The sequence below is a fragment of the Tyto alba genome, unplaced genomic scaffold (genome assembly GCF_018691265.1).
Source record: "Tyto alba isolate M040663 unplaced genomic scaffold, T.alba_DEE_v4.0 Super-Scaffold_48, whole genome shotgun sequence".
NCBI lineage: Eukaryota > Metazoa > Chordata > Aves > Strigiformes > Tytonidae > Tyto > Tyto alba.
In genome coordinates this window covers 1004887-1021088 of record NW_024881324.1, presented here as the reverse complement: position 1 = coordinate 1021088, position 16202 = coordinate 1004887, and positions in this window count along the sequence as shown.

The window sequence follows — 16202 nt, the reverse complement described above, 5'->3', positions numbered from 1 at the left end:
CTCCTTCTTGTGGAGGGCAGGAGGAGTTGTAAAAAGTCACTGAAAGAAGAGAAACCCCAGCTAATTGCAGACGTTAGATCACTGCAATTTTAGCTCAAACTATGCACTCACTTAGATATAGCTGAAATACTTCTTATCTTTTCTCAGCTTTATTCTAGCACAAATCAGGTATTTCCATCTGGGCCCTTCATTCAGCTGTAATTGCTTATTTAATATCTACAATATATATACAGTCACACTTTTTTTTTTTTTTTTTTTTAATCTTCCCTATCCTTCAGGCTTTTGGTCTCAAAGTGGGTTAATTACTACTTTGTGGAACTTTGTACTGAATCTTAGAATTCTAATAATATGAACCAAGGCAATGATCTTTTGTGTTGAGAACTAAACATTCTAAATTTTCTTTCCATTCCTGAGAATACAGGCAAAAGCCATACAGAGCCAGCAGTACAGGCTCTATGAAAGGAAGCCACTTGTCTTGGGGAGTTTTTATTTGCTTTATTAAACATATTGAATATCATCTTCTCATTCTGAACTTTATTATTTTCTTTTACTCCTTCCATGTGTCTTTCCAACTTTGTTCTGCAGCTGTAAACTAACACAGGAACTGAGGTCTGTTACAGAAAATCTTTGATGTTATATTCAAGATTATTCAGGGAGTTGAAGCAGCTTCTTTTGCAGAAGCCTGCTCCAGACATCAGTGTCAACATTTTTTTCTTTTTTTTTCCCTGTCCCTTTTATTGGTTTGGTAACCTCAATAACCTGAGGAATCAGACAAGTCAGCAGGAGTTAAGAGAAATTTATGGAAACTACCAAGCAGAGTGGGATTGACATGTTGTAAAAGGAGACATTAGGGGAGGGACAAAAAAGAAAACATAAGACTTCATTTGGAATACAGGATGTAATTAAAAGCAAGCAGATTAAATCACCTCACACCACCAGCTGAGTGTAAGAATTTGCTAAGTGTCAGTAACTGAAGTTACATAGCACTGAGACCTATGGAATAGTCTTGTGAAGTTCATGAAATGAAACACATCAGGTGTGGTTTGGCAGAGTGCTACAAAGAATTGCTCCATTGAATCATCCTGAGGTAGGACAGAAATTTGCAGAGCTGATTTCCACAATCCCTAAGTGGAACAGAGGTAGAATTCTGTTCTGTGAAGAGGGGTAATTGAAAACATGGTTTCTAATTCTTTTATATTAAAACTGCTTCATATAGCACAAACTGGCACAGCACCATTCCAGTCATTGAGATTTGCATAAAACAAAGGTTTCGTTGACATCGCTATTCTCACCATGTCCCATCCTGTGACTGAACTGATGACCCATTTGCAGTGAATATTACTTAAGCTGTCATAACAATGTCCTCAGATGACAATATAAGAAACAGAAGAGTGGAGAATAATAGAAAGACTCTTGCCCAGAAAGAGTCAGTAGTCTACAAGTTACAGAACACTACTATCTGGAAGAAGTACAATAACAAGACATGCACAGATTTGATGTCACTGAGTTCCTTGATCTGTTTCCTATTATCTCCAATGTTCTTTCTTTATGGCTGAAACCTATGTCAAGTGACAATTACATCCTGAATTGTTGCCTTCTGAAGTGAAAACTGAACAGGTTTTATGCCATCTATAAAACACCCTATGCTGTCCACTTTGTGAAATGTACCTTGTTTATGCAAGGTCAGGTGCAAAAGGTGCTATTTGATCACACCAGCCCTGATGTGCAAGATATCTGCCAACGCATGAGTGGAGAGGAGACAGTATTGCAATTCTACCAATTACTAAACATTAATGGAGAGTCCACATGATTAGAAGCGAGACTCCTTCATTATACATCACCATTACATTTTATAGAGGGTTTTTTCAGTTCCATCCTTCAACTTGATTTCTCTGACGATATAATACAAATGAGTACTCTGACTGCTCCATGACAGTTACCTTCTTTCCCAATCATCTCCCTGGCCTGACCTTGACCTGTAGATAGACTTTAGCATTTAGTGATAATGTGGTTTGTGGTAGCAGTAACCGCAAAACAGGATCTTCCCAGTGGCTTCAAGCCAGAGTGTTACTCAGTAGCTAATGGTTAGAATGGAATGATAACAGATATGGGTGAAAAAATCTGAGATTTTGCATTTCTGTTAGTTTGAAATAAGAAGAAAAATCTACACTAGAAGTATCTTTGATCTTGCAAAGTGTCTTTGATTCTGCAAAGCATTCCTTTGAGAAATTACAGTAAAGTGTATTAAAATGTTTTGTCCATGGATCAAACATACATTAATGTCTCAGTTGTATAAATAGAGAAAACATTCTGCCTAGGAAGAACTCAATCATAAATTCTTCTTTTTTTTTACCCCAACACCATTATATGACAGGAAAACCTTTATGCAAAGTGAGGAGTCCAATTTTGCCTTAGGAACAATAATCTATTGAGGTATATTGAGTCATAAAAGCAAAAATCAAGGACAAACATTGACCTGTCCGTACAACAGCCTATCTTCCAGCAAGCCAATAAACAAAATATGTACTCAGTTATCATAGAAATATACCCTTCACTCCACATAATAACTTGCATAATTTCCCAGGTAGGAAATACCATACACTTCATCATTTTAACCATGCAAGCATTGATTGTTGATATGGTGGTGCAACCTGACACTTTTGGAAAGCTTTTGGTGCATGAATGTAGTAAACTTATTTCCACAGTGAAATCTATGATCCATTCATCATTCTCTAATAAATTTACTGTCATCACTAAATAGCTAGTGTAGAGATGATTCCAGTCCTAGGCCTCAGTCAATCAAATTAAGTCCATCACTGTTTTAGTACACTGAAATCACTGTTGACAAAATATTGGGCTAATGCTTATCATGACTGTCTCCATTCTCATTGCCCTGCAAACTCTATTGTTCTTAAACTACTGTTGCCCTCTGTAAGAAAACCCAAAATGTTTAATTCAGCACATGATGGCATCTTCCTTTCACAGATCTGCCCAGTCTGAAGCTTCCCACTTTATGACTGGTATGGTAACTCAAAACAAGATTAATTCTCCTTAGTGATATATAACTACACTAATTTTTAACTGTAAAATATTTTGAATCTATTTTCTAAGTATTGACATAATGATAAAAAGTTAAATTACCTCCAGGACATGAAGACAGACTTTGATTAAATATTTTTGAAAGATTTTCATATGCTTTAAAAGTTGTTCTTAGGCATTTTCTTTACCCATTATGCAAATATGTCAACTCATTAATAATTCAAAATAGGCAATACATTAATAATTAGGATCCCCCATTACAAATCTGACCTTTAATTGAATTCTATAGAAAGAGACTGTGAAAAATGAGCCTCTTGATTTATGCTAAGAATAAAGGTTAAAAAGCGTTTTCCTAGTAGATCTAATTTTTATCATTATTGCTTAAGCAGTAACATTGAGATAAGAAACTTTTTTCCCCAGTTCAAAGTGGTTTTTTGGAAAGGCTACTTGTAGGAAAAAATATTAAAATATGTTCATTCATGCATAGTTTAATACAATGTGTCACTGAACAAGTGTTATAGTAATCATAGGTACTTCAGAGGTCTGAAAAAAGTCTTTCCGTTCATTTCTCTTTGCCAATTGATCCATGGGCTTCATGAGTACATAATTCTTCACACTTAACTAATTCTTCTTCATAATTCTTCTTGTTAACTTCATCATAATGTTTAAAGGTAAAAACATTAACTGACTATATAAAAGAATGATTACTTCCAGTTGCAGAAAAACTAACTGCTACAGACTATTGCAACGGCTGCAAGGACACTGCTACTGTGATTATTTGGCCTTCTGCTCTTAGCCTTTCCCAGAAAAGTTGTGTCTGCAATGCAATCACACCTTTGCAGACAGATTTCTTTCTTGTAAATCTCAAGCAAAAACATAATCGAGAACAATTAGAATATCCTTAGGAAAATGGAAGAGGAAAGAGGAAAATGCCTAGAAACTCAATAGAGAAAGAGTAAGGGTCTTTTTTCCCCAAAAAATGTATTAGACAAACATTTAATCTACTTAAAAGAGTAGTAATAAACTTGGAAAAAATCTGTTATACATCCTTGCAGCAGACACAGTACATCGAGTCTACATGCATATAGAGGGCTGTTGCCTGAAAACCATTATATCACAATAAAAGTTTGGACTTTTTATTTCATTTCATAGCGATCTGAAGTCCAACAAAAACTTGAATATCCCAGCAGAAAAGGTTACACATTGGCTGGTAAATCAAGAGCCCTACTTGGTGCTGTAGTACACAACAGAATCAATTAATGCTATACAAGCTACCACAGCGGTACAATGCCCTTTAAAAAGTGCTAACTTTAGAAACTATAAATGTATCAAATGAATAGACACCATCCATTTGAACAATTAAAGCAGCTTTGTCACAGACATATGCTCTGAATATAATTAAAAGATCACAGTACCTCTATTCCTAAAAGGGGTAAGAATAGCCAAATGCCCCATTAACTCCTACTGAGGGTACACACACCCAGAACTGGAAGCCTCACCATCAGCTTTTGGCTGACTGTAAACCCTTGTTCATACTCATTCTCGTAATTTTAATTTCTCCAGGTCATCAATCTGGACACACAACAAACTACCCCAGCCACAACCACACCGAACAGCAGCTTTGCAGGCTTTTGTTGGTGCCCTGTGCAAAGTGTGGTGGAGTCACACATCGTCTGCATTTTCACGGTACAAATTCAAAACCAACCCAAGTAGCGCAGTCATCAGTTTAATCCAGAAGCACTTACATGCCACAGTAACATTAATATCACTATGATTTATCAGCTCTCGGAAAACACATAAAAAGTAAGCAGATGTGTGGCCAAAAGGGCTGGCACTTTGAGCTCACCCGCTGCACAATACTGCAGTGAGGGCTAATGCTCTGCTTTCCTGAAGGGTTGCTAAATTCATTCTTGCAGTAAAATGTGCATTATATGGACTTAAACTGTCCATTGCCTGAAAGGCACTACAGCCGGGAGAGTTTCAATTATGGTGAAACTCAACTACAACTAATGTTATGAAAGGGACCAGCAGCTCCCTCATTAATGGGCACAGCATGAAACCTCCTACTGAGGATTTAACAACATCACACTCCCAACTGTACCAGAAAAGCTGGAAAGTAAGTTGGATGGGCAACAGCCAAGCTGCTCAGAGGCCTCAGCACACGCTGCACCCTTGCCTGGTTTGGGCATGTCAGTCTTTGTATGGTCGTGGAAAGAGGAGGACTCTGTGCCACCTTCCCAACAAGCACAATGTTTGCTGTGGTTTTTTTAATTTCCATGAGTGGAACAAATGGCAACGCAGCAGAATTACAGCCTTTTCCCCCCGCACTTCCTTCATTTTGTTGGCTAACTACCTGCTTAGTCTTAGGATAAGGTTTATAGGTGCTGCGTGGCCGTAACTCAGCTTCCCAGTGCAATGCCAGCCAAGACGCCCGAGTGCCAGTGCCCACAACTTGCTCTTCCCACCTGCAGCCACGTTCTGCCACAACCAGCTCAGGCAATTCCCAAAGAGCACTTCAGCACAAATTAAAAAGTTTTCTTAGCACTGTCTGTTATTCTTCACCAACATCTAAAAAAGTGCTTTTTATATATATGTTCAAAGAAATTGCAGAAAGACTCTGTTCCAGCCTAGAAACTGAACTGTGTGGGTCCATACCTCTGTTGCCACTTACTAGCAATACTGCTAAAGCTTTATGCCTGCTACCATGGGCATATACACTCATGTGCACTTAATATTTTAGAGGGTAAACTGAAATCGTAGCGTGACTTGGAACACACCTCTGCTTTCCAAGGCATCAGACCAAGGTCTTTTTTCTACTGTAGCAAAACTTACTCCTACTTTTTCATATCCCTGCCACCACTTAAGTTACAGCAAAACTTCAATGAAGACTGGTCTCCACAAGTGCAACAAGTCTTTCATGATGTTAGGGGAAAGCCAGCATTAGAGTAATTGATTTCTGTCATGGATTGGAAAAGTGTTTTCAATATATTTTGATTTTTCTCCAGTGATTCCTCTCTTCTATTTGATTGTACCTGTAATAGATGTAAGTGGCACACACCATTTAAAAGGAAAAGGGGGAAGGAGGGCTGTAATTGTCATTATTCTGCTCTGTTGCAATCTGTTCCACCTACGGAAGAAAAAAACCTTTTATTTCATTATCAAAAAGGTTGCAGAAGTGCAATTGATTTTGTTAAGAAGCAAAGACTCATTATGGTTCTGAAGACTGGAATTGTGCTCATTCCCTTGGACTCCCTAGATAACAAAGAAATAAAATTTAACCCAGCAATTCCTCCACCAGCAAAATTACTTGTAACTAAAGGAGATGATCCTTTAGAAAGACTTCAAACTGAGTTAAAGTCCTTACCCAGTGAAGAAGTCTATCTGGCTCCTGGAAACTTTCCCCATTAATTAATTATTGCCACTGTTTAAAATAACCATTTTATTACTAGATTGAGAAATATCTGCATACATATTTCTTCACAGAGCTAGACATAATTACCTTATTAAGTTCATACTTTTCAAATGAGAAATGGGAAATTAAGTATATCATGAAAATTACATAAGCAACATGGAAAAATTAAGTGATAAACTCAAACTAAGCATATCGGTTCTCTATACTGGAATACAAAACATGATTTTAGTAGGATTAGCTAACCAGCTATTCACACATTACTGCCTCTATTACTGAAAAGTGATTTTTTTGCAAATGCTTGCACTTAAAAGGGCAGGAATTACTTCAATATTTTGTATTAAAGTGTCAAATCGTCCCCCAAAACATTTGGGCAAGTAAAACAATAAGGTTTTGTTCCACAAAACAGAAGACACTTAAAATTGTTTGTGCCTGTGAGAAAAGCACTTCACTGTTGTTCTTAAGGGATGTCAATGGTATTAGTCTATTGAGCAAAACAATTATGGCTATGTACCTTAAGATTCTCATCCCTTCTCCACTATTTAAGAAGAATGTAGTTGAAATTTTAGGCCTGTGAGCAAGCACAGGACTGTGTCTGTGATCTGCGGAGGAGGAAAGGATGGAAGCAGGGAGGGAAGGAGAGGTGGGTGAACAGAAGGAAGATAAAAATTTCTCTGGTTACTAATAACTCTCATAGCACGGAGCTGAAAGGGGTGGAACGGACTTGGATGTAGGTGCCTGTGAGGGGGCACCCCCCTTGCTGAGAGGGTGAGGTGCTCCCCAGCAGCACCCCAGCACCCTCCCGTTGTAACCCCCCAGTTTCACCAGCCAGCATGGGAGTCGTAACCACAGCCAGAGCCTCTCGTTAGGCGGGTGATGTTACAGCATGCGCACCGAAAGAGGGGATGGGTGAGCAAATGAAGGGGCGTAAAGGGTTAATGCTAATGAACTGAGAAACATGATCAGAAAATAAAAGCTGTGTCTGAAATTTTTAAAAAATTACACTCAGTGCAGTGTCTCATTTTAAGGCTTTTACAATCAGAATACTCTGCTTCTTTGCCAAAAATATTTACCTTGACTTTGTAAATATGCTGTCATATCTCAACAAGGTAAAACTAGTGAACTAAGTCATACAACAACCCTAGCAATTTTGGGGGATGTGTTTTTCAATGCTACTTATGTTGCTTAATTCCCGTAAATTGACTGTTCAGAGCTATTGCACTGCAGACCTGACATTTTGTAAAACTGTTTCATGATTCTATTAAATAGGAACAAGTCGAAACTCAGAAAATGAACTGGCCAATTTACAATGGGTGGCTGAGATGACAAAAACAGAGCAAAAATTAAAATGAAAACTAACTAAAGCAATTTTCAGTAGTTCACCAACACAGAGAGACAGAGGAAACTTCTGTTGCTGTGACTCTACCAAATTACAGCAATAGCTTTATTTTAAACCAGCAAGTGTGCCTGACCACAAAAACAGGTATTAGTGGAATTTCTTCTTGATGTAGAGCAGTGTGATTTGAGAACAAAATCCAGAAAACTACACTGATGGAGCTGAAAAGGGTCTTTCAGAAAACAGCTTAAAATGCTCCTGTCTTTCCGCACCCACACTGCTGCGGTTCCATGCCGAGGAAAGAGCAGCTCTGACAATCCCTAGTAGCAGCCGTGGTGGGACCAGGGTCTGACTTGGAGCCACCACCCTGTGTGCCAAAAGATCCCAGGAGTTGCCTCCAACTTCTCTAATCCCTGTTGAAAAGGAGCCACTTGTCACTTGTGACTCACAGCCAACATTGTTTTCCTGTGCCTTCTGAGATACATGTCATCGATATTAAAACAATAGAGTAGAATGAAGGCAAGAGACATATTTCATCTCCAGCAAAATGCTATGGGCATAAGTGAATTTTTATGTTTTTCCAACTATTTCAAATCTTCCACAAATAGTTTGAGCCTATGGGTAGTGAAAGCCAAAAACAAACCAACCCTTTGATTATTCACAAAAATCCCAAAATATGATATTGTTCTCATCACCTTGTGTGAGTTTGTTTGGTTTTTTTTTTTTTCCCTCTTAGGTTTTATGTTCATTGTGAAACATCTGAACCCTTTGGTACAAGAAACAACTTTGTTCTAAAGCATAAAGAGTGGGCAGAAGGAAACCACCTCCAGTTAGGGAGCATTAGGAGCATTACAGAAACACCTAAGAACCTTGAAGGTCTGGGAAAAAGCAGAGATACTAGGGACCACACAAGACCATGGCTGTTGTGTGATTAATTACTCGTAAAGACTGAAAAGACAGGAACGGATGAAGACTACAACTGAGACAGAAGAAGCTAAAATACTCAAACCTGGTAGGGAAGCTGATAACACGATTCTGCATGACATTACACTCATGCCTCACTGTGCTCAGTGCTCAATTCCAGCACTGCTGGGGTTGTTTATTGTTACAACAATCTACAGATTTTATTCCCCACTCTCATTATAATTAATAAGGTAATGATTAATGCTTCAAAGCAAAGACTGATGTTCAGTGCTGACAGAACGTCAGCATGTGGATCCCTAAATCTGGCAGTGAGGGACATGGTAAAATACAAGTGATTGAGTAGACTGAAATAATAGAATATACTAAAACTAAAAAATGGGATTTAAAACCAAAACCTGCGATAATACACAGAACTGTGTATTATAACACACATACACTGTGCTTTTGAACAGCTAACTTCTAATACCTTCTCATGGCTCATCTCTGGTCCATAGGAGGTTCATTGAAATGGCTGTGGAGCTATATGCTGCAGGATCTATATTTCATTGCATGTATTTCACAGGATATTGGTAAGTAACGGTGCAGGAACTAGTACTATATTTAGGGTAAGAAGACTCATTCTGATTGAGTTTACTTAAAGCCATACTCTGTACATTGTGTCTTAATAGCCCCCAAAGATGAGTGTCCCATCACCAAAACGCTAATTTCTTTTAATAAAACCTTTGTGATTCTTCAAATTAATTTTATCTCTCATCCTCAAATTTACACAGACTACTTCCCATTCCTTCCCATTCCTTCCAGGGAACATTCTCCTGGATGATAATGAGAATGTCTATTCCCTCCTATTCTTGGGTCACTACAGTGATCCTGAATAAAAGCCTGAATAAAACGTTGCATAATTCAACAGTTTTACCATTTCTTAACACTAGTGGATACTTTTTCCAGAAGTTCCTGAATCACAATTGATGTTTTTACCTTGGTTCATTCATTTGTAGGCTCTAAGCTGTTCAATCTCTTCAGAATACATCTCTACCCAAAATAAAGCGCAATATTGTCTAATTACCTGTTGCTGACGACTGTGAGCTATGAAGATGTGTATTAGGAAACTTAATGGAACTATACATAATGGTCTGAAAATCACATCCCAGCAAAACCCTGTAAAATCTTGCATTTTTATTGGAATCTCAACAAAATTCAGCAACTCACTGAAATCTTAAAAAAAGCCACTACAGCTAGATAATTATACAGCTCTTCACTAACATAAAAAAACCTCTGTACCATGTCCATTGAAAAAGATTGAAATCCTTCAACTCTAAGCGACACTAGATCAGGTACAAGCTGGAAAAAATCATACAGTTCCCAACGTTACACACCTTTTCATTCCTCCCCATGAGACAGATTCAATAGAGGGCTCTCATTACAACACCACTTAAAGCAGAAGCTATCAACCTTCCCTTTCTCCAGCTACAGTTAATCTAAATTGACCCACAAAAGCTTTTTCACAGCTGACCATCCCTCCAGGCTGCTAAGGTACCAGTGAGTCCTCAGAAAGCAGCAACGACAAGGACATAAGCTCAGCTATGAACTCACACCACAGTATTTTAGACTGGGCTTTGCATATATGTCATCTGCTGAAAGAGCTTTCTCTGGGACATGTTGGAGAGGACAAAGAAGTGACTCTTGAAGCACGCTGGAAATGTTTCTTCTGTTCAGAAACTTTGCTAACTTTGTCACCTATCCCATCTACTTTAACACCTTTAATCATGCTGAAATGCATGTCTTGTTAGCTCTCAGAGAAAATCTAACAATCCTGTTTGTCCAGTGACCCAGAGCAACATCCCAGCCCGCAGCACATGTGTTCCAGAAATAGCAAAACCCCTTTTAAGTATCGCTTTTCCTCCAGGTCCATGGCACTCTTCAACTTCTCAAACTATACCGTTCCACAACCAGCATATCCCACAGCTATTGCTTTGGTAGTCTCTAATGTCATCAGCATTTAAAAGCATTTTTGAGTAGAGCATCAGTTTTCAAGACGCACGTGTGATTTCAGTGGCGTGTAGCAAGGGAGTCGGGAACCGCTGCAGGTCCTGGGAAAAACAACACGGGTGTTCATCGTCCCTTCCTCCCCACTGCCTTCCACCATGCATCCCACCCTTCCCCATTCCACACCCTACCCCTTCCAGTTACCAGAAGCAGCTGGAGCCACCACCATGGCCACAAAGGCACCTGGCTGGGTCACAGCAGGGGAACTGCCCCAGGCCCTGCAGCTTGCTCACCTCCACTGAGGATGGATAGTGATCCACTTCCACTAGCGGGGATGGCTGCATTCCTACAGCACACCCTGGGAAACTGTCATAAACCAAAAGCTGTGTTTACACAGCACCAAACACCAGCTAAGGCTGCCTGTACTTCCTCAGCAACGAAAAGCAGACAGGACAGCAGCCACACAACACACGAGTGGGGAATTACCTCGAGAGTTTATGCATCTGTGTACAGAGAGCACAATACAACCAGTGCACAGAGGTAACCAAAACATTACTTAGGAAACAATCAGATATTTAGGCACTCCAGGTTTTTGTAAGTCACCAGAAAGGGGCTAGCCCTGCTTCTGCAACACTTGCAGTGACAGAAAATTCATCCACAGTCCTTAAAGGCACAAGATGTGTGCCATAAAACACGTCATAACTGCGGAGCTCTGACCTACCTTCAGGCTGGTTTTCAGGAGCAGGTCATTTTTTGCTACGTGAGTTTGCACTGGCGATCTGTTAGTGCTGAACACGATTCCAGGTCTTTTTTAAGACATTATCAGTTTGTTAACTGAAGAGAAGAAATTTTGTGGAAGGAGGACATCTAGTGATGTGATATATTTTTACATGCTTAGCTGTTTCCATGCACGGAGGAGCTAGAGAGTTACCGAGGATCTGAAGAGGTTTAAAAGTGTGCAGGTGTACAGCTGTCTTCGCTAGAAAATAGTAGACCTGGGGATTTGGTGGGACAGCATCCAAAATAACAGCAGAAATTTAACCACATAATTCTGAAATTAACCTTTTCAAAATTAAATGTTGCAAAGATTTAGTCATTATTGCCACACTTCTCATCTACAATGCCATCTCCAAATCTGGATTTATATTAGCACTAATCACCACCTTCATGATTCATGCAGAATGACCATTAAAATCATGATACATTTAGTGGCAAAAGCTTCCCACCAAACTACACAGATGCTCAGTGTGGCAGTAACTCTGAAATACAGTTCTCTTTTAAAGTTCTCTTTTAAATAGTTGTTTGGGTTTTTTTTAATACTCCTGAAAGCAAGAACTATTGCATCTCAAACTGATAAAAATCAGAGTAGTTAGTCTGCATTGTAACTTACCTGAACTAAGGTTTTATGAGTGAAACACTAGAAATTCAAAACTGTAGACACACAAATACAATAACAATCATAAAAATCACTGTTAGTTCATGCTCTTGAACTGAATATTACCTGGAGAAAAAAAAAGGCCACATATCACCAACATAAAAAAAATATTAGTATCAGTCATGTGAAACCATTAACATCTGCATTTATACTATTTCCAGAGTGATATCAAAATAGCCTTTTAATATTTTTCAGAATAAAACAAAGTTATTATGGTAACATAATAAAATAAATAAAGAAGAGAACCAGTTGACCATTTACAAGAATAAAAAGTACATTCTAGAAGATGTTGGTTACATGAGGACAGATTTATTTTTATAGCCTTAGAGGAAGTTTACAAAGACATACATGTGCTTATATATATTTGTTGTTTTGTAATTTAGGGGCTAAAACCAGCTTCTCCAGTAAATCTATAGGTGCATCTTGAAGATGCTGGTTTTTCTGTTTCTATAGCAGTATGAATAGCACGTCCCATAAAATCCACTTCCATGCCTGTCACAAAAGGATTATCTTCAAAGGATATTGCCAAAAATGCACTTGCACTGTGAAGGAAACAAGAGCTGTTCATTGAGATTGCTCCCTTCAGCAAGCTGTACAACAAAAAAAACACACACAGCCGAAATGATAGCTTCTAATTTCAGCTTTTTTTTATGCATATGCATGGGATAATACCTCCATAATTCATATTACTAGCATTACAGACAGAAATTATGACAAAAAAATAATCAGAACACCACCATATTTAGGAAACAACTCCTGGAAAAGCCACACCATAGCATAAATGGCAGAATATCTGGGCAGCTGTGATGTACTGCATGTTGCTACTAGCATACATCTCTCCAGCCTGGGCATTGCCACCTCATACTCTGTTTTGCAGGGCAGAGACAATCTCAGGGTCTTGCCCAAATTCACCCAGGAAGCTTGTGACTGAGTAGGAAATAATGAGATAACCACTCAGGCTGGCTGGCCCCGTTATGGTAAGCTAGCTTTCTCTTGCACACCTTCAGTGTAGTATTAAAAAAAGCCAACAACCCACCGGCTAGTGGTTCTTTGTGAATGTGTTTGCCCTAAACTGATAACTGGCCGCCTTGCAGTTATGTATGGGTGCTACAGGCAGATTTCAATATAAGCAAATCTCAAAGACACGGGGCACATCCAGAAGGATTAAAACACTTGTTCAACTCATGAAATAATCACATCCCTGACTCTGGACTGAAAACCAACCATTTGTATTAGAACAAAACCCAAACTCAAAATGGATGTTTTTTAAGAATAGCTTATACTGGCAACTCCTACACAGTATGAACACAATAAACCTAGATATTCACAGATAATATCAGAATAAAAACTCATATCAAGAAATTACCTGCTATTTATTCTGATAGCTGATTATCGCTATAGCTACAGACTTACACGGAAGACAGTTCTCAGCACTTCAATGCCAATTTAACACTTCTGATAAGTAGGACACATGGGCACGCTGCTTCAGCTTTTCATAAGAATCGTAAGCGGGTGGAATATTTATGCTACTGGAATTTATTAGCCTGGAGACTGTCCGAAGACATCCTTAAAGACATCAGTTGAATTCTGTACTATTGCCTATTGTTGCATTCCCTCAATAATTAACATTGGTATACAAATCATGTGACTATTTTATGTATAGAGAAAATTACTCAAAATTTAGTCTAAAAGACTAAAATTCTTTCATTTTAGCTGATATAGCCTACGGAAGTTGGCAGCAGCAAGAATACTGAGCAACATTTTAAGGAAAAGTAATGCTGAGTGGCTTTCAGTCTTATTAGCATAAATTATTCTTAAATTCAATTGATTATTGAAATAAACATTCTATTTCCTTACATATTGACAATTCCTTTCTAGGAGAGGGGAATTTTCTTTGTCATGCAGAAAATTTTCATTCCAAAGTTTTCGAAACAAAATTGGCATTGACATTGCTGTGATTATTACAGTCAAGCTTCTGGTTTTTAATATTTTCAACCTGACAGATTTATTTCTTCTCAAATAAAAAAAAAATCCTTCTTAGAATAAAAATACATAGCTTCCTTATATTTCCTGATTCTGAAAATTACCAGGTACCAAGCTGTGAACATAAGGAAATTGAAGACCCTTGAGGGTGACCTTAAGAACCACAAAGGTGGGGAATTGTGATATAGTGGTTTAGGCAATTTCATTGCAGCTGCTTGGCGCTAGAAAAATGAGAAATGGGTTTTCTATTACTAAATATAATGAATTCCCTTTCTGTCCTGTCACAAATTGTCAAACTTCATTAATGAGAAGAAAGATGTGGTGCATACATATATAAAGGGTAATATGAATATATATATTTAAAATGGAGAAATGTTGCTTATTGCTACAAGAGGATTCACTCTCTATATCAGATGTTGCATAATTCTTTCTAAATAAGATATTTCAAAATTAGCTGACATGGCAATCTAACGCAACTTCAACATTTTCAAATCAATTTACTATTATTTGCAAAAATGGCTACATCCTTTTCAAGTGCATAGATGCAGCTCAGCGGCTGTATTTCAGAATAATATTTAAACCACATTTAACTTTAAAGCTGTGGGTATCCAGTGGAACAAGGCAACTGGTTTTAGTTAAAATTAGCTTTAAATATCTTGCTGAATCAGCATATAAAATACACCATCATTTAATAATGAAATTACTTTCACTTGTAATTGTCTTTGCAATTACATTAAATTCAGCATGGCTCAGTTTGACTTGGAGGACAGCAATGGCTGTCTTTTATTCTTTTATGTAATACTTGAATAAATGAACTGCCCATAAGAAATTCTGAGATTTCACTTGATAATCACTGTAAAATACTCATAAATATTATTTAATTTAGAGCTATGACAATAAGGAAACTGAAAGAATCCACTCCAGGCAAATTTCAATTTATCCCCAGCCTTAAGCCTAGACTTTTTCTGGTTAGACTTTTCTGGGGATGAAGAAGATTACTGGAGTCATCCAGGACCCTCCATACGCATATTCCACAGGGCTCTATTAACCCAGCAGATACTCTGACGGACAAAACGAGCTTACGTGTATCTTTTAGGCAGGATGAGTTCCCTTGAGTCCCATAACCCTTTCTGGCACAAGGCTCAACTGACATTTCTCAACTCTATCAAGAACAAATTATATCTAAACTTTCCAGAACGTAGTAACATTTAGACATTTAGTAACAGAAAGGCTGCTACAACTACAGAAATGAAGCATGTGATACATTTCTATGGTCCTTGTTGGCAAGTGAAACATGATGGATTTCTTCTCTACAGAACTGTACAAAAAACAAAAAACAAACAAACAAACAAACAAAAAAAAAAAAAACAAACAAACAAAAAAAAAAAGGATGCTGGAAGTCACTGAGTAACTTTAACACATTTAATGTCAAAGTAGGAAAAGTGCTTCATAGTAACTCAGAATATCCTACTGATAGGAAACCTGAAACTGCAAGCTCTGAACCAGAGGCAGCAAAGAAGTCTGACCATCTGGAAAAGAGTTTTTCTTTATTCTTCACTGGGGTAGACCAACTTAACTCATTTGCAGTGTGTGCTCAGAAACCCTGCAGCCCCAGGACTCATATCACTGTATTCTGGTCACGTCCTCTCCTCCAGTAGACCCTGCTCACAAAGTACTAGCTCTTGAGGTTTGCTGAAAGTATCTAAATGTGAGGACTTTTTTCTTTCTGAGTTGCTCTGCAATCACAGACTCCACAGGAGGTTGTGTGCCTGTATCTAACCTCTTTACTCACTGCCCAAATCCTCCACAACATTAATTAGATTGATGCTGTATTAGAAAGGAATTTTTTTTCTTGTCTTCTCTGCAGTTGCCTCAGAAGTGTCAAAGCTACAACAAACCTGATCACTGGATGTGCTCCATGGCCTCCCTCAGGGCTCCTGAGGTCCATCTGTCCTCAGCCTACATATCCAACCTTCTTCCAGTGGAAACCAAGGCAGAAAAGACACGGCACGGGGTTGATCAAATGCACCAGTTGTTAGTTGTGTGCAAAGTCAGAACAGCAGACTTCTGTTTTAACAATAGCCAAAGAGTTT